General features: G+C 44.9%; 1 long non-coding RNA gene across 1 annotated transcript in view; it reads left to right on the forward strand.

Moving 5' to 3' along the window:
* The window catches only part of LOC310901411, a 33,297-nt gene extending 14,875 nt beyond the window's left edge, over positions 1–18,422 (forward strand). Inside the window, exons 2-14 of the long non-coding RNA XR_014585794.1 lie at positions 4–55; positions 528–608; positions 1,674–1,844; positions 3,400–3,543; positions 4,490–4,611; positions 6,079–6,149; positions 7,603–7,728; positions 9,293–9,781; positions 10,100–10,191; positions 12,129–16,350; positions 16,512–16,653; positions 17,453–17,591; positions 18,301–18,422. This is a non-coding gene — a long non-coding RNA (uncharacterized lncRNA). The remainder of the gene's footprint in view (positions 1–3; positions 56–527; positions 609–1,673; positions 1,845–3,399; positions 3,544–4,489; positions 4,612–6,078; positions 6,150–7,602; positions 7,729–9,292; positions 9,782–10,099; positions 10,192–12,128; positions 16,351–16,511; positions 16,654–17,452; positions 17,592–18,300) is intronic.
* The last annotated feature ends 491 nt before the right edge of the window (positions 18,423–18,913 follow it).

Below are 18,913 nucleotides of genomic sequence, written 5' to 3' on the forward strand. Positions count from 1 at the left end.
CAGGCAGCATCGAGAGCGTCTGAGGAAATGAGTTGATGCTACACAGTGCAGCACAGTAAGTAAATGACACCCGGAGCCTTTTACAGCATGAGATGGGTTTTTGCATATTGCCATACCGCTCTTCTGCACCATGCAAACCAGCTGGTGAAAAGGGAGACATACCTTCACTTGTGCAATAGCACAGCTACCGGTGCAGGTGAAGGTTAAGTGCTGTTAGGATTTCTGGTCTATTCTCAAGTCCCCTTGCACGCGCATCCCACATCCCTCGATATAATACAGCAGTGCTGGCTAAACGGGCACTGCTCACTGTCCAAAGCCCTGACAAAGAAAAAAAAAAATCCACCTTCTGCTCAGGTTGAGTCTCAGCTTTGTCTCTTCTGCCTGCCAAATCACACACCGTGCCCAGAAGACTGTGTGGCTTGCAGGGGCATCTAGTGGCTGAATAATATATGAGTAAGTGTGGCATTACAACGCGTTTCGTACACTGTAATCTAATCAGCGTAAATCAGCCCTCTTGTCTCAAACAGGTTCGTCTCCATCGTCACGCAAAGAAACCCACAGGAGCAAACCTGGAGGTCAGAACCACTGCCAATAACCCGATGTAAAAGGTATCCCTCGCTCCACTTCCCCCCTCCCCATCCCCAAATAACAGTTTTGGATAAAAAGCAAAACTTTGCAGATGACTTCATTCCTTGTCCTGTTAAATATGTGGAAGTAGTTCTTAGTGGAGGGGCATAACTTCGTAAATCAGCCTGTCTCCCTCAAACACACCTGACACCAGAGCTGCTAAGGGGAAGCCTGGAGGCAACCAAAAGTTTGGAAAAATCTTGCTATTACTCCCAAATGTTTGCTTGCATGATTTATTTAGCTCAGGCATGTCTCAGCTCAAACAGAGCAAAGAAATCACAGAGCTGGGCAGGAGGAAGGAAAATCTTTGCGTGCCGTTTTGCAAAGCCAAACCTTTGTAGCGTGCTGCAGGGATTCAGGACAAAACCTGCTGGGGACAGCGTGGTGATGCTAAGCACTGCGATTGCCTGGGCATTAATAGAGAGGATTTCAGCTCGGAGGTCTGTTAAACTTCATTGACAATGAAAGCCTCCAGAGTCTCCTCAAATGAGACTGAACACAGCCCCTTCGCTTTCTTTAAGCCTTCAGAGGACAATACCTACGGCAAACACTCCCAGAAAGTAAAAGTGCAATATAGCATACTGAAGGCTGATAAACAAGGCTCTTTTGTAAGGACTAATGACTCATGTCTCCTGGATTTATAAGAAAAAGAGCATAAAAGCAATTACTGGGGTGTGAATTATTTTGTTTTTTAATGGCCTGACAGTTTTGACAGCTCTGAGCTTGTTATCTATCACAAACTCTCTTGATCTTCCAACTTTAACATGACTTCTAATTATACTTCCTTATTAATAAAAGGACAAACAGCCTATAGTCTGGTTTTCGTTCGTGTCCGACGTATTTAAACAATAAGAGATCCTTTTCCTCCTAGTAGGGCTGAAAGTGTGATTTGGTTGTCTAATATGGTAGCTGTATACAAAAAAAAATTTCAAATAGTTCAAGGCTTGTTCTTCATATTAATATTTTGGTATTGAAAGAGCAACAGGGACAGAAGCGGTCCTTCCATCTTTTCTGTAACTTAAAAATGTGTATCTGCTTTTGCTCAGGTCGTTTTCCCTCCGTCCTAGAAGAAAATAATCTGCAAGGCTGTCCCATGCCCCATCTTTGCAGGTGTGTGCTGTGACCCAGCCACGTGGGCTTTCAGCGTCGAGTCCTTCTTTGTGCCAGAGCTCCCTGACGGCCTTCAGACAAGGCATCTCGTGGAGGAGAGCAGTCCTGTAAGTAAAAGCACAGCCATTAGTTCTCAAGCATGATGTGAGGGTGACTTTCTAACCTTAGCAGAGTTTAATGAAGAGGATGGAGTCACTTTGTTACAAGGATTTTCTGTTGCTGGGGACCTGGAGCTGACAGCCTTTGCCCTGCAGAAGTTGGCTCGAATTTCTCTTCCCTCACCTCCCTTTCCTTCCCACCAGCAATGTGGTGGGGCTTCTCTTCTTGGTGGTCAACCCAATTTGTCTTTGCTACGCCTGTGTTTGCTTATAGAGATCTGAGTTTTGTTAATCAAAGGTAGCTCCCGACTGGGGTGGGAAGGAGTAGGGGTGCAGGGAGGACCCTGAGGTGCCCAGTTCTGTGTTGGATATGTAGGTATGGGTGGTCCCACATGACTAGGCAGGCTCAGAGCTCTCTCCAGAGACAGCAGGGTTATTTTCATGGTGGGAGTAAATTGCCTTTGGTGAACTTGGTAGGTGTTTGGGTTTCTCACCCAATCCCAAACGTGTGCGAGGTTCCTCAGCGTAAGAGAAGTTGCTTCCCATAAATCTAGCTCAGTAGTCTCCAGTGATAAAAAGAAAAAAATCACATTAAGATGTTTTTAAAAGACCTTTGATGTGAAAGGAGCAATGTACAGGTCTTCCCATACCCCACAGAGTCCAGCTGGAGTTGTTCATGGGCTTTTCCTACAACAGCTGGACTCCACCCTACTGCTCCGAAGCACAGATCCAGTAAGGAGTTATGTGCACCCCTACCACTTAAGTAGCATAGAAAGCTTTCAACCGGTGGTTAAAAGAAGTATTTGAAGTGCGGCCAAGCACCATAAAATCCTAAAGCAGCATTGATTTTTCCCTAGTGAAAAACGAACGGAGCTGCTTGCCCAGCCTGCTCCGCTCCCAGGCATCCTGCAGTGCCCACCCCTCCTGTTAACTCACTTCAGGCAAGTTGTTAGCTAAAACCCACTGCTTAAAACTGCTCAGCTCAGGTTTAAGCCCTAGGTATCTTTCCCAGCCCTTCCCCACCATACAGGTCCTGCTAAGGCTTAAAGTATCGGGTTCTTCTAGGTTCTGTTTAGCACACAGAGAAAATCGTCTCATTAAAGCTATGATGTATTATGTCAAAGACATACCCAGGGGCTGGTTCCAAGGTAATCCGATAAAGCCCAGGCCAAAACAATGTTTCATTTTCTGTGAGATCAGAAATGAAATGTCTAATGAAACAGTTTATCCTGTGCAGGATGACACAGCTCTTGAAAGAAGAGTGAAGGGCAGGAGAGTGTCATGCAGAAAGGTCTGGCTCTTGGTTACCTTACGCTTATATGGATCAGGAGGAGAGCTTCACCATGTCTCAAGTTTCCTTTTCCAGACCACATGTCCATGCTTTGGTGTTCTGGGGATGTGGGCTCATTGATGGTGACAAGCCTGCTACATATTCTTGATCCTGTTTCTATAATTGACCAAGCTAAAGCACCTTGAATCATGGGAAATTACTATTTTGCCATGACATTCATTTTCCAAAATCTAAAGCTTTGACACAAATGGCTTTTTCCTTCCCAAAACACAGGTTTTCCTTCCCATCCCTGCTGATTCTTAGTACCATCGTGCTGGTCCTCACATTCCTCTTCTGGAACTGGTAGGAGACCAAGTCCATTAAGGGTTGCAAAGAACTTGGAAATTGTGGTGATGGACAGCGTACATACTGAAAGTGGTAAGTTGTGAGGTGGAAATAAAGTATAAATAAACATTAGGAAGATTACAATAAAATTTTGATATGCACTACAATGAGCAAAGTTACAGCAGGAGTAGTTTACTGTGTTCCTCAGCCTTTTAAAAGTTAGGAGGAGCCAGGGCCAGGACTGCTTGTGGAACACCTCTTTTTTTTTTTCTCTATCCTTATGTATATGCATTAAGACATGTTTTTTAATGCTGTCATTATATATAAATTTTCTCACATGACCAGTTATGGGCATCTCTTACAGTATTGGAAAGCAACAACATATATGACCAGAAGGCCTCTGGAGTTGCAGAGATATTAAATAGATCCCATACATCAGTTGTTTGTTTGTCTGTCTAGTGACAGGCCACTGTTTATCTTATGATAAAACTGCATGTTAGGGAAATGCCTCTCTCAACTGCAATTCTATAGAAAATGTTTTTTGTAGAGAGAAAATACAAGGAAAAGGTAAGATGAGAAAAGTTTGAAAAAAATAAAAAAATTAAAAAAGTAACTTGAGAAATTCAGGGGCAATAAATCACTACACCAGATGGTATTCATCTGTGAATTCTGTGCAGAGCTATCAATTTAAAAAAATTGCACAGGAAAAAAAGACAGGCATGATATCTGCCCGTTTCCACTGCCCATCTCTGTGGTGTCTTGGCAAGTCGCAGGTGACTTGGTGCCATGCGCCAGCACCTCTGGGTGCCTCCAGAGCCGACCTGGCGGCCCCACCACAGCCTCCAAAAATTTGACTCAGCGGATTATATGTATTTACTTAGTAATTCTCTTAATTATAGTGAGGAAGTGCAACTAAATAGGTGGATTCTGAATAACATTTTAAAAATCCATCAGAACTGATTAACTCTGATCTTTCTGCCAACTTAAATTCCTTCAGAGATGAATGCATTATGTTGAGCTCACACACCTTTCATCCTAGGTTTTAGAGGGCTTTTGGCCCACATATGGCTGAGGAGACAGCCCGTGATACAGGTACAGATCAGGATGAAGTCTCATTTTGACATGAAACCCATCCTCATCATCCTGAGCGGGGCCTTGCAGGTAATTCCCATGGCTGGGGGGACAATGGATGGAAAAATAACTCATCTTTATCTGGTCTTGGGTATGCAAGATAAGAGTCCCATCAGGGAGAAAGCATCCCCAGCTGATGGCTGGGTACCACCTGCTCTCCCAGAGAAAAATGTTATACAGGGACCCAGCTATGAAATGCCAGGAGGATGTAACCAGCAAGGAATCTACAGGGTTAAGCCCCAGCTTTATCGAATTTAGGCAGTTTTGTGTTGTTTTTTTTCCTAGCAATTCCCTGAAAGTGTCAGAAAAATAATGAACGTTAGGGAATCCAGGAAACATTACAACAAGGTGGTGATATATGGATTATGAAACTTGCATTACAAGCTAGGGAAATTACAGTTGTAGTGCCTGCACAAGCTGGGACTTCGGTGACAGCAGGAAAACCCCTGCATCTCCTCAATCATATCTTCTCCCTTCCCTGCCTTGTGGATTGCAGGGCGGGGATAAATTCAGTGGGAGCTTATAGAGTTATAGCAGTTATTCGGAGACATGAAATAAGGGAGTCCGTGACCTCAGTAACCTGAGATGCAAGCCGCTGTCATTTAGGGTTTGGTAAAGAAATAGAAAATAAAGGCTGCTTAGGAAGCCATGGTTGTGGTTACAGGGTGAAATTGCCAATCAGCCTTAGCCATTCCTACCGAAAAGCCATGCTGCTGCCGGCAGGTCTTCCACAGGTAACAGCTCAGCATGTGCCAACCTCCCTGAGGGGTGAGCAGCGAGCGTGGGTATGGCATCTACGGAGAAAAATACTTTGTTAAAAAATGCACTGTTTTATTCGCCGGTCCTAAAATGACGTTTTACAAAGAGAAGAAAATTGATTTAAAGGCCACAGGAACAAATCAAGGGGTCAATTTTGACTTTAATTCCAACAATTAATTAAGGAACTCTTCCAGAGAGGTTTGCAAAATGAATATTGATCTCGGATCTCAGGCACTTTGCAGTCATGCCTCAGTCCTGGTTCATATCCTCACGCTCTGATTTACGGGCTGCATTTGGCAGCAGAGGAGCCGCTCAACAGGTGGCTCAGTGGAGATGTTGGGGTGCCTGTCCTGAGCTCATCGTCTGCACCCAAACAGCGGGGTGGGTCTGAGCAAGGTGGGGATGGATGTGCAGTGTCGGATGGGCAGGAGTCACCTCATGCTGTCCTGCTGCTCCTCGCCCTTCTGGCTTCCAGAAAATATCACAGAATGGGCAGAAAGAAACTAGGGGGGGGTAATCAATCCATGGGTGAATTTTTCTTCATCTCTTCTTTATTCTGCCTCTTCCTCCTCCTCACTGGGAGCACTTGTCTGAAGCCAACAGATTGTGGAGTCACAGACATTTGGTGAAGGGTGTAGCTGCATTTGATGTCGACCTCTGAACATAACAGAAAATCTTGGGACAAGTTAATCTGGACCATTCCTCTTCATGCTCTACCTGTCACCCCTCTTCTTTCAGATGCACTTTATGCTGACTGCAGAGCATGGCTTTGTGAAATGAGTGATGCCAGCAGAATTTGCGATCATACAGTAAGTGAAAACATCAGACAAGCAGGATTTTCCTGTGCCACCTGGACCTAAAGCAAGCAGCATCAGGGTTAATGCTGCTGCTGCATTTAGAAACCTGGGAAGTGAATCTCCAGCATAAGAAACCATTTCTACCCACTCGGTACAAAATACGTCCCCTCTTCATGGGAACATAATCTGATTAAGCAGGTGAGAGAGAGTCAGCGTAACTTGGAAAGATTAGGTGTGAATTCTAGTCACAACATAGCTTCAAAAATAGAAATCAGGGTTTTTAACATTGAGAATTACTGCAGGGCTGAGAAGTACCCCTGATGATGAAATATAGCTGATATTTAGATTCTTATTGTTTTATTTACTGCCACATTTAGAGCGTGCCCAGCTAGTTAGCTAACTACTTACAAAACATATTTAATGTTTGGAGGCACTCAGTATGGCCATAAAATTATTTTTAAGGGCACGCAAGCACAGTGTGTTAACAGCACACACACTCTGGTTCCCAGTGGAAGGAAGAAAAAATAAAAAGAAGAAAAAAACATTTTCCGAGTAGGCTCAATCGTCTCATCCTGAGTTTGGTGGATGGGCTGCACAGCTCAAGCTGGTTGACTTCCCGGCACTCGATGGGAGCCACTTAGAAGGATGAACTGAAGAGATCAATAACTGTTACATGCTATAAGTGATGTATCACCGAGTACTTCAGGGCCGTTAAAAATTCTGTGATAAAGGATGGCTTGCTGGAAGCTGAGAAATTAAGGAGGGCAAAGCACCCCACGTGGTGGCTGTAGGGATGGAAAGTCTCCCCATGCAGAGACGGGGACAGGCACTGGAGAGAGGCACCCGTGTGAGTGTTTATCCATTTATGAAAATCAGGAATCCAGAGGCAAATGCGCTCAGCAGTCCCCCAGTGCAGGTAATTGAAAACGAGAGCTGAAAACATGAGCTTACGTGTCACGCTCCAAGGGTTAATAGTCTTTTGGGGCACTTAAGACGAAATCCCTGCGAGAGTCCACACCATGTCTCCTGCCTATCCCTCAGCCATTACTTTGTTTCTTCTTTCAGTAAATTTTTATTATTTAGGACAGAGTGATTTTTTCCCTAGCAAATCTCATGCGGGCTCACCCTTCACATACTATATTCATCAGGAGGCTCTACAGCTTTCTCTAAGGATCCTTGCTGCTATTTTTCCTGGTAGTGTGGGGAGGGCTCGGGAGTCCTGGGAGAACCATTAGTTCCTTTTGAAAGGATTGATATGGACTTGGCCCCCTTCCAGTCCTCTACTGTAGAAACTGTAATTTATCACTAAAAAGCATACATTATTTTTGCGAGCCGTTCAGCTACTTCATTCTCAGTTCCTTCAACTTTTCTGGATGGGTGCCATGGAAACCCAAATGATTTATTATAATTCAGTGGTGGGGATTGAGCAGGCTCCTCTTTATTGCTATCTGTACATCTCCATCAGCAGGAGCAGCCCAGTCCCCACGTCGGGTGCAGGAGGGACGGTGGGACCCAGACAATGGGATGGGGCAGCGTGATCAGCATCACCTGCTGGAGGTGTGTGGCCATGGGATGAAGGCAACAAACCAAGGTGAAGTAGGAGGCTCTGTCTCTGCTTCGTGTCTTCCTTAAGTGTGTTGGGTTTCTGGACTGGAGTGGTGAAGGTGAGGTGACTCTCCTCTTGTGTGCTGCCTTATGAGCATATTCATGCTTGTGGTCACACAAGGGTACTCCTGGCATTAGTCATTTTGGTATCACGCTGAGGTGCCCTCGATGCCCCATGTCTAGCTGGCTCTGAGCCTTCCCTATAAAGCTGACACAGGACCAGGTCTGAAACTTGTTTCCCATCATCTCAACAACCCTCGCTTCTCTGCTCTAGGGGACTTCTTGCTGTCCTATTGGCATGGGAATAGGAATAAAAGCAGAGAGAGGCTGATCGCATATCAGCTTCTTCTCAACAAACCCTCCCCCCTTCACTGCTGTTTACAGATTTTTTCCGGTCACCTCTGACATTTCCTTCTACTCCTCTCAGGACTATTTATTTCAATAAAAGGCTTAGAAATAACGACTGGGTGCTACCCTATGGCACGTAGGAGTGCTACAAGTGATACACTAACAAACGAGCAAGCCAGAGTAATGCAGCAAGGCTGCTGCTATCTCACATCTGCATGCACCTATGCAAGGTAATATGTAACACAAGTAATGCTGCCTTATGTTAACAGCAGGATGGCCAAATAATGTAGGACAGCAAACTTTCTCCCCTGAGATTATTTTGCTGGTGCAGACACCAGGACTGAGACATTTAAACAAGAAGATGCAGATCCCTGAGGCTGAACATAAAATATTTATATGAAGAGACCGTGGACCAATAAATTTCAGTTATAAATGTTTACAGCTGAAGGTAGTAATAAATAACCTTCCAAAAGCAATATTTCAGTTTGCACTTATTGTACTTGTACTACACATTATATTTTCAGGAAACAATAATAATTATAGCAGGACATAGAATTAGCTCATGTTTAATGAATGATTACCCAGTTTACTTGTGATCGTTATAACATCAGGACACAATTAAAACTGTGAAATGTTGTTTATTCTGGAGAGATATGGGATTGTTTCTCCATGGCTACCATTTATATGCCCAACCAATGCATAATATGTTCATTAAATTGTGACAGGTGGGTAAGCTTTAATAAATTTGTCAGACAACTGCTAATTCTTGAATTTCCAGCCATCTAACTTCAGCCACGCAGACTTCACATGGGCTTTGGCAACTTTTGGGTTGCCTGCCTGGCACATTAACCTCAGACAGGGAGAGAACAGAGTAACTTTACAAGTTACTTTACATGCGTGCAAGCTGGAGGACTCTGATGAATCCTGAGTGAGCCTTTAACAGGTGGGCTTCACCTTTCCTAGTGGGAGCTGTCTAAAACCACAGTGTCTGGTCAAGCACAGTTCTTAGGCTCCCGTGGGCCGTGCACAGAGGGAGAGGCATCTCCTGCGGAGATTTACCATGGGGTGATGCCACGAGTCTTCTCTTAGGGAGGCTTAGTGCTTGCTGTTGCTATAAACCACGTTCTACAACAGCCTCTGATTGATCAGCTTTCACTGGACAACTTTTCACTGTTTTTACGCTTAATAAATTTATTTTCCAGGCAATCTCTAGATCCACTTGGTGGATGCTACTGCTGTGCTTGCATCTCATGCCATTTAGCAGCAATGGGAAGGATGCTTGGATGCTGGGAAGGGACAGTACAGGAAAATAGTGAGAGTTAACTTTTCCTGAACACTCCTTGGGCTAACACACTTGGTGAGCTGCCTTCTTTCTTTCTTCTCTCTTCTAAGAGAGTATGAGAAGCCTGCCAAATTTCCCCCCTCATAGCCTGCATCTCCACTAACAACTACCTGAGATAAATTTAGCTGGGGAACTAAACCGGTTGGTTTGCCTTTTGGGGGAAAGCAACCATTTTGCAGGCTTTGATCTTCACTACGACGCTTGGAATGTGCAAGGAGAGCGAAAAGGAGAAATTGGCAAATATCTGAATGCAGCCCTCTGTGACAGCTCCCCATAGCAATCCTCCTTCAGGAGTCCCCTCGGAGATCTGCGTTGTTTCAGGAGCAGACCAAAAGTAATGATATGTGTGGTAAGGATGCACAGTTTCCGTGTTCCCCTCCACATTTCTGAACAAGCTATTGTATGAGGTTGTGATCTTTTAGGCTGCAAAAACAGTATTTCAGACAATTTTTTGCAGATAGGTTGGCAAAAGCAGAAGTAATGCTTCCAAAAGCTGTGGTGGGAGCTTGGACCAGACTCCTACACCCAGAGCATGAAGGTAGCTCTGGTGAGCTGCTCTTGCTGCTAGAGCCAAGAGTGCAGATAAATGTTTTGGTGGGCTGGGACCTTGGGATAAGGCATGAGCTGGGACATTCTGCATCTGCCCTCATATAATGCATCATTTCAGGTCCATGTACGGCTGCCCTGCAGGATCTTTGCACAGCTATGCAGATGGGAGAATGGAGAAACTCCGAACAAATGATGAAAATATTAATGAAGGTTAGGATTCCCATTAATTATTGAACTACTAATTGAATTATTGAAGAATAATTATTAATATTCATAGCATCCAGATTGGTGGTGATAGATTAACCATGATGGCATAATTTAACAAACATTTTTTAAAATAAAACATTGAACAAATAGCGTTTCCACCATTTTTCCATCTTAAAAAAAATGAAGTGTGACGGGCTCATGAATATATGCAGCCTTTACTGATTTTGAAGCATGTTTTTGTATATTTTATTTTTATTATGAATTGTGTTATGGTAGATTTTGTCCTCAAGTTGTTTCCCAATAAACTTCTACGCTTCCTGAGACAGGAAGAAACCTATGACAAAATAAGCTTGTGGTAACAGCACTATAAATCCATGGCATAGGGGTAAGTATCATAGTAAGTAAGCCTGTAATATATCTCTATTCCTTTCTACTGATTTCTGTCTGAAGCCTCTATAACACAGTGATTGATGTATATGAAAAACCTTTTAACACATATTAAATTGGGAAGTGAAATATTCTTTTAAAGTTTTCCAAGATATGTAGATCCAAACTGATGCCAGAATCTCCTGAAAGGTTACATTGACTAGCGTTTTGCAATAGTCTTTTTTCATTAAATAATTTCTACATCAGATTTTTCATGGCAGTGGTATTACAGTAAAATATAACTTATAGTTAAAAAAAAGGAAAAGTTTCACAATTGAACACCAAAATGCAAAACTCTGCAAAGAAAATTTGCAGTTTCTGCAAAATGTAAGATTTTGAAAAGCTTGTTTGTGCTTCTTAATCAAGAAAAGATTTGCTGATATTTTCAGTCCAAAAAGATTTCTTCTATTGGAGAAAAAGGTTTTAGGAGAGACCAATCCACCGGATCTGACTACAAGCCCATGCCTATCAAATTCTGTCCGTCTCTTCTATAGGAACTTTAAACAGATGTGTTTGCTGTCTGTGATTTTATCATCTTTTCTCTAAATTATTTAACTGCACTTCATACGGAATAATGGTTCTTTGACTTCCTACACAATATAACATCATATCAAAAATAGACTTAAGATCCCCTTATTTATATTACTGAAGTACTGAATGGCCTTGCCTGGGAACAGGCTGTTCCAGCGTGAAGTAGAGTACCAAGCTGTGACGGGAGATGGCCTTTGCTGTGAAGAACTGACACTCGAGACAAACAAAACTAGGAGTAGAGGACATCCCAAGACCACCAGAAGGAAGTGGTGGAATATGAGTGACAAATCTAAGCTGTCTTCCAAAGTATCTCACTGTTTTCTGTTTATTCATCCCCATCTTGCCCTGTCTGGCCTGGGGACGAGAGGTAGAAAATTCCTGCTTTACTTCAGTGTTAGTACTGAGAAATTAGCTTATTAAGGAAGCAGATCCAAAAGTGCCCCGGGTTGTATGTTGCAACTCAGCAGAAGATGAGCCAACAGGGAATGGGGATGACTAAATTTATTCATTCTGTGGGTGGACATTCCTGTCTTGCAAACCACAATGACAGATCCATCATAAAATATGGGCTATTAAATTGTTGTTTAGCAAATACAAACTGAAACACCTCCTGTATGTCTGAAATGATGCATCTGTGCAGGGTTCGAGGTCAGGCTGGCCCACTGGCCGGGTGATGGCTTTAGTTACCCTTTTTATAGGCAGAGCTAGTAAGGCTAGTCCGTTAGGGCTGAAGCTAAGAAGGCAAACTTACTTACAGGCTCATTTTATTTAAAGGTGTCTACTATGTTTTTATGTATTTGGGGGGGTAAATAACTGAAAATGTGCAGTTTTTCCAGAGCACTGGAGTAAGTTTCAATACTTTATGCTATGTCTCTTTGTGAGGATGCACACCTAGCACTGGGTCTGCATTTGTAGCTGTTATTTTATTTATTTTCCGTTTTTATTTATTTATTTATTTGTTTGTTTTATATTTTATTTTTCAGTGGAATACTGCTGAAATAATGACCAAGATTTGGGCCACAACCTTGTATCAGTTGGCATGTGGAGGCAGAGGTCAGACCTGGGGCTGGTCCTGCTGAGCACCAAGGTGCAGCTGTGGCCCTCACTGCGCTGCCTCCAGCCTGCCCTCGGATTTTGCACCTGTAGGGCTTTGCTGCCTGCCAAATGCCCAGGACTGATTAACATACTTAATCATTTCTCCTCATCAGTGTCATTTTCCACATGCCACCCTGTGTAAGTGCTCTGGACTTGAGTTTCTTCTGCCCTGGTTCATGTTGCAGCTGGAACCTCCCTGCCATGAACTTACTGGCGAGCTTGTAGAACTTGCAAATAATGTGTTCTTGCCTAAAAGACAAGGCAATGCTGCTTTAGCAGCCGCTGTTCTTAGAACTTATCTGAAGGCTTTGTTGGTAAGCAAGCTCTCTTCAGGACTCTGTTTCCTGTGATATATTGGAGGCTGTTACTCGGTACAAAGCAATTAGAGGCGAGGCAATTTTGCAGCGGAAGGCATGGGGATGCTGGCTAATCGTGGCCTTCTCAAGTGCTGCGCTTGCTGACAAACCCGTCCTTGCTGTTGGGAGTTGTGTTTCCTGGAGCAAATCAGGTCACTGAGATCTGCACTCTTCCATGCAACTCAATAAGGTGGCACACCACGAGATGTCCCTGAGGCTGCAGGTGCGTGCGGTGTCCTGCGGGGTGCAGGAGGCCACTCGGTGTCAACTTGGTGGAGCCTGGGGATGTGAGCTCATCTGGCAGGATGTTAGTTTGCAAATAGGTGCTTCTGCTCAACCCAAAGAAAGACAGAGCGTTATCTTCCCCAGAACAAGAGGCTTTGCCAGTAGGGTTTGTGTTCTAATTGAAAGGACATGATCTTTCCCAAAATCCTGAGCATTACCAAACAAGACATGGAGTTTGAAACTGCTGTGTGTTTGCAGCCATAGGACCACGATACATCTGTGCCATGCAAAGAGCTTCTTGTCTGATGCATATTTGTATATGGAGATGAAGTTTTTCCAAAGAGACAGCAGTTCCCTTCCCCCTACAGCTAGAAGATAAACTGTATTATTTCTTTTTCTTTTTTTTCAATAATAGGTTCCTGCAAAGAAGCCACATGTGGAGCTTCACTTGCTTATATATCTGACATCCTCTCAGGTGCCAGATCTGGTGGGTGTGCAGTGCTGATCTGAGCTGGTAAAAAGGGGTCTTACCCCATCTGGACATTTGTCCCCTGAAATGGAGGTGATGGGGACACCTGGCTTACTAGAGCTTGGTGGCAGGACTAGGGACACGAAGAGGGCAGCGCCAATTCAGCACAAATTGGTGAAAGTCAGAAATGAGGACCCTGAGAGCACCACGAAAAAGGGGCTCGAGGAGCAGCACAGCGCAGGAGCAGTGCCTTATCCTTTGCATGGTGAGCTGGCAAAGTTACATCTAGAGAGGAGAGGAAACCACGAGAATGGTTTTCCTGGAGAAAAACTGTCTTCCTGGGCAGATGGCTCAGCCAGCCAGCAAGGATTACAAACCTCTTTGGGAATCCTTGCTTTATGGCTAGTGAGAAGGTGATATTGTTAGTGACAGCACAGAAAGATTGGCTGAAATAAAATAAAGAGGTTTCCATGGTGATCCCTTCATATCGCAGTAAATTTCATCCTGCAGTCAGCTGGGTTGCGTCTCTTCCCCCGGAGGAAGAGTCCTCAGCTCCCCCCCTGTTGTTAGTTACTAGTTGTGCTGGGAAATGCCGGCAGATCCCAAGCAAAGACAGTGACAAGGATCTCTGAGATGGCCTTGTTGACGATCCCAAAGAGGTCGGGTTGGCCAGGCGGTGTCCAACTGCTTCAGAATAATTCTGCCTCCTATTATAAATAGATAAAGAATAGATATCGAGATACAGATGTGGCTAAGAATAATAGAGGAAAGCAGGAGGCTTCTTCCCGTTCTAAAGTGGGGAAAGGAAGCTCTTTGCACCGGGGTGACTGATGTAGTGTCAATACTGGGAGCATAGCAGGAGGAAGAGGCAAGGGGTCTCCCTAGGTTGGGTGCTGACAGCCCACTGACAGCACGCCCTCTCCTTTGGGGACACAAGGAACCCCTCCAGCTGCCTGCTCGTGGTGCCACGTCCGTGTGCTGTCTCTGGCAGAAGAGTTGAGCAGCTGCAAGACACGCCGTGCTGCAGGCAGGCTCGGCGACAAGCTTCCCTGCTTGTCACCCCGGGATGACGGCATCTCCCCGTCTGTGTCTGAATTCGGGAGCCGCGAACGCAGTGCAGGTTGAGCTTTGCCACCCGAAACATGCTTAGTAAGAAAAGCTTTTCCCTGGGAAGGTGTGGCATTGAATGCAAATGAACGCTGCCTTAGGACTGCGTTAATTTATGCTACAGAGCAAATCCCTTTCATCTGCTTAACGCACTGTAAAACCAAAAACGTGTTGACCGACGACGCATGGCCATGCTCAGACCTCTATAAATGTGGTGTCTTCAGAAGCAAAGAGGGATGTGCAGAAAGGGTGCCCTGATTATTGCCAGCTGTAAGGGCTCAGGGTGTGCGGGGACACTCGGGAGAGCAGCAGAAAGGTTCCCTGGGCTCTGGTGTGACGGCGAGGGTCCTCCTGCCACCAAACCAGCTGGTTAGACAGGCTGCTGCCCTGGGAGGTAATTGCAGAGGACATGTTACACCCACAGCCTTTGGGATTAGTCTGCCTGGCTTTGTTTAGCCCCAGCCGCTTTCCAAGACAACCTTTCATCAGATGGGGCACGTTTAAAGGAACCTTTCATCAGGTGGATGGAAAAAAAATGCAGCTCCGGAGCTACCAGGCTGCAAAGAAAAGCTATTTATAAAAACAAAAAAAAAGAGATCAGGATACATACTGACTGACTCTGCAGGGAGAGCTTGAGGAAGCTTTACGAGGGAAAATAAAAAGACCCTGGTTGTGGCTGGAGGCTGTGACTTTTACCCAGGCTCAGCGCCGGGGAGCTGGGTGTCAGCCGGTCAGGGTGCTCGGGGTGAGTGCTCGCCCCGCTTGCTCACATCGCCCTCCCCGGGAGTGGCTTGTGTGCATTGCTGGGTTAAATTTGCTTTGCAAATCTACCTTTGTGTCTTCAGATTAGCTTTGTTTGCTCAGGGATTTTTGGAGGTAATGTGGGGGAATATTCATGTTTCTATTAGTTGGAATTTCTGCCTTTCGTTAACATCATGCCAGCATGTCACTCAAGGCAAGCACACAAAGTGGGTATTTTCAGGATAGCTGACAATTCTTTTTTGCTTTTAGATCATTTCTCTTGAAGCTAGTGACCCTGCTGTGGGCAGGTCTCTGCTGCTCACTGCTCTGACTGCTGGCTATCGGACCCTGCTTTGGCTAGGTGGGTGCTGCTCAGCAGCACTGCCAAAAATCCACTGTCTTGTAGGTACAGGAGAGTCATCTGAGGACACGTGCAACCATTGCACTCCCTCAGCACCCCTTGTGTGGGTGTGCTCGTGCTGTGCAGTGTGCTCTCCTCTGCTAGCATGGCTGGTGGTGCACCCTCCGTCCTCCTGCGCTGAATCTGATGATGTGCAATGTGTGGCTGTGAAGGCTAAGTTGTCTTTTCTTGCTGCTTGCATTTCTATGCAACCCAGCGTTAATTTGGGGAATGATGCAGGAAAGAGAACCTGACCACCTGCCCTGTCAAAACTTGGAGAGAGGGAACAAGAGGTCCCTGGTCATCCTGTGCCAGAGGAACATGGGGAAGCCCTCCCACCAGCAAGTTTTATTTATTCCCAGTATAAGATACTGGTTCATCATAGGCTTCTTCATTTAAAGCAGCGAGAGACTCCTCTCCATAGGAGTTTTTGCCTCAGGCCAGCCCTCCCCATAGGGCTGGGAAACAAGCTGCCCACCCAGCCGAATGGCCTCAGCAGCTTGGGAGCAGGAGGGTTTCAGTCGAAGACCACAGGCAGATTCAGAGCATAGTCAAGGGGCATCCTCAAAGAGGAGGAGAACAATTAACGGTTTTCATGCTATAGTAAAATAAGTTGAATTTGCATAAAATGATGAGCTGGGATCTCAAAACAACCTTTGGCTCCCTGGAAAATCAAGTTTCATCTCTTATACCGGCAGCATTTCAAAGAGAGGTGCTAGAGATGGCAGAGCAGAAGAGCAAGAGATGATATGGAGTGGGCTATGCCATAAAGGCAGTACTGGACACCACGGAAACCTCCTTGGTACGGTGAGGTGAGGCCAAGAAGGTGTGCGTGTTGTCCTTCCTCAAGGTGCAAAGATCAGAGCTCTGCTGGGTCTAGTGCCCAGAATGGGCTGGCTTGCTAAAACATGCTGCATGGACAGCCCAGACCTTAGGGATTAAACAGAGTTTGTTAACAAGAGTTTCTTTTCAGGCTCAGAAATTGGGGAGCAGCCATTTCACCTGCTCTGCTGGGTTGTAGGACTCCGCAGTTCACAGAAGGAGAGTCGCACCTGATTGGCATTGGCATTCATCCACCAGAAGGCATTAGCAGCATGCTCAGAAATCACACCAAGGTAGGCAACCACCAACTCCAAAAACGTGGCATCTGCAGGAATTTGTTACTCTTTATTAAAAAAAAAAAAAAAGTGATTTTTTTTCTTTTTTTTTTCTTACAATTCCCATTCGTTAAGAGTGTGCAAGCACCTCATTAACTCCGATGGTATGATATTTTTGGCTAGCCGCATTGCTAAGCATGTGTTAAGCTCTGATGAAGTGCAAGAAATTACCTTTGTAACAGCAGTGGTGTCTTCTGAATGCAGTTAGCGCCTCACCAGTGCTGATAAGGTGCGAAAAATGATCTTCCCATCTACAGTTGTGTCAACTGAATGCAATTAGCACCTTTACATGTGTTTAAAATCATGACCGTAGGTTATACATTTCAGCAGCCTGCAATACATTAGCACTTAATCCCATCTTTGTGAATCAAGGGGAAAAAAATCGCTGCAAAACCAGCACAATGCATACAATTAAGTGCCATTAACATTCCATTAACTATTTTTAATGAACTAAATCCCGTCCCAGATTGGTGAACAATGGACTGGGGACTTTGCATAGTTCGCTGACAGGAGTTGCTGGCTCTGTAGGGTTGTGCCAAAGGAAGATCTGCTTACCCCTGCTAGACTTTAACTGTCTCTGTTAAAATGGAGTGGCAAAGCCCTGCTTTTCCTTTCCTGGGTATTTAAGAAATAGTGGATGCTAATGCAGAGGACATGAAATGGGGCAAGGAACTTCCAGCAGTGGGCCAAGATGTGCTGTGTTGGTCGTTCCCATGTCACTCTCAGGCTATGAATCTCTTCTCCAACTGTACTAAAGGTGATCTGACCGGTGTCTCCATGTGGAAGTCTCTCCGTGTCCAAATAACTTCTGTCAGCAGTCGCCAAGCTCGCAAACGTACCAGACCGAGGACGAGTGCGACTGATGCAAGAGCTCCACTCATTTTTTCACGCGAAGGGTGCGTACAGACTGGTGGTATTCAGACATCACACACTGACCCAGGAGAAGCTTTCTGTGAATATTTGAAAGCTGTAAATAAGGAAGTAACAGAGCTACTTCAAAAGTAATTTTGAAGCAAACTTTTACAATAAGGATTGAACTAACGATCAGTCCAAGCCATTTTCTGTGCTGAGACTTGCATTGCCTCCTTGTACAAAGCCATGCTTTTCAAGCAGTTTTACCAAAATTGCTGGTGACACCTCCACAGGAACAAGCATCCCCGTGCTGGGGCTGGAGGCTGGACACCACAGAAGTAGTTTCTGTATTTCACCTTTAATCATTTTTTAAAAGCCAGCTATTGATTTTTCACTTCCAAGAGGAATCTGCAACAGCTGTGAGGGTTGCTTGGTTGTTGTTGTTTGACTTTTATTTCCATTCTTTGGACCGCTTTTGTAATTGCAAGGGAGAGATCCACATCTGAGAACCTTGACAGGGGGTGTTAAGGACTTCTGCTGCTGCTGACAGCAGTCCCACAGCAGTGGGAGCCTGGGGATTGTCAGGGTGAAGGGAGCACCACGCTCAGCTCGTTGCACTCCTTGCGCAGCATGGGACACAAAGCTTCAGTCGAGTAACTTGTGGCTGAACCAGAGCATATCTTTGAGAAAGGCACACTCTATCGTGCTGCAATTTATTCCTGACTGTCCTTTTTTTCCTCTGTATTTCCACAGTGCGTGGATCTCTGTATGCAAGATTAACATCTGGAAAGAGTTATTTGAAGGTGATGTTGTCCTGTTTCTGAACCTAAATTCAAGCCCTGTCCCTGCTAATAGAAATGTCTGCTGTGAATTTAGATGTTTATGTTTTGTCTTCTTAAAACTTAAAAAAAAAAAAAAAAGAAGTTTTAAAGGTTACATTTCAACACCAGTGTCTTAAAGCACCACATGAACATGGGTGTCTAGCAGCCTCCTGGACCAACACTGTTAATGGAAAGGGGCTTGAAGCCTGCTGAAACAAACCACTGTGGGTAGGTTGGTCTGGCTGATGTTGGCTTTGCTGGGTAATTATTTCATGTTGTGGTGGGAATTGTATGGGATTTACAGGACCCAGTGAGGTCCTTTACTTCTTTTATTAAGCCTTGTCTTTTAGGGTTTCCTTTACTGTGCTGGGACAAACATCTCACTGCTGTGTGTGTATGCATGCGTGGTGTTACCCCAAAGAGTCTCAACCCTAATTTTCTGCTCACTGCACTCCTTTTCGGAGGGCAATCCCTGACCGTATGGGCAGCAAGCCCTGAGTGGCCAAGGGTGGGACAAAGGGGATTTATTCCCCTGCTGCTGCCCA

Source organism: Anser anser (genome assembly GCF_964211835.1).
Source record: "Anser anser genome assembly, chromosome: 6".
Taxonomy (NCBI): domain Eukaryota; kingdom Metazoa; phylum Chordata; class Aves; order Anseriformes; family Anatidae; genus Anser; species Anser anser.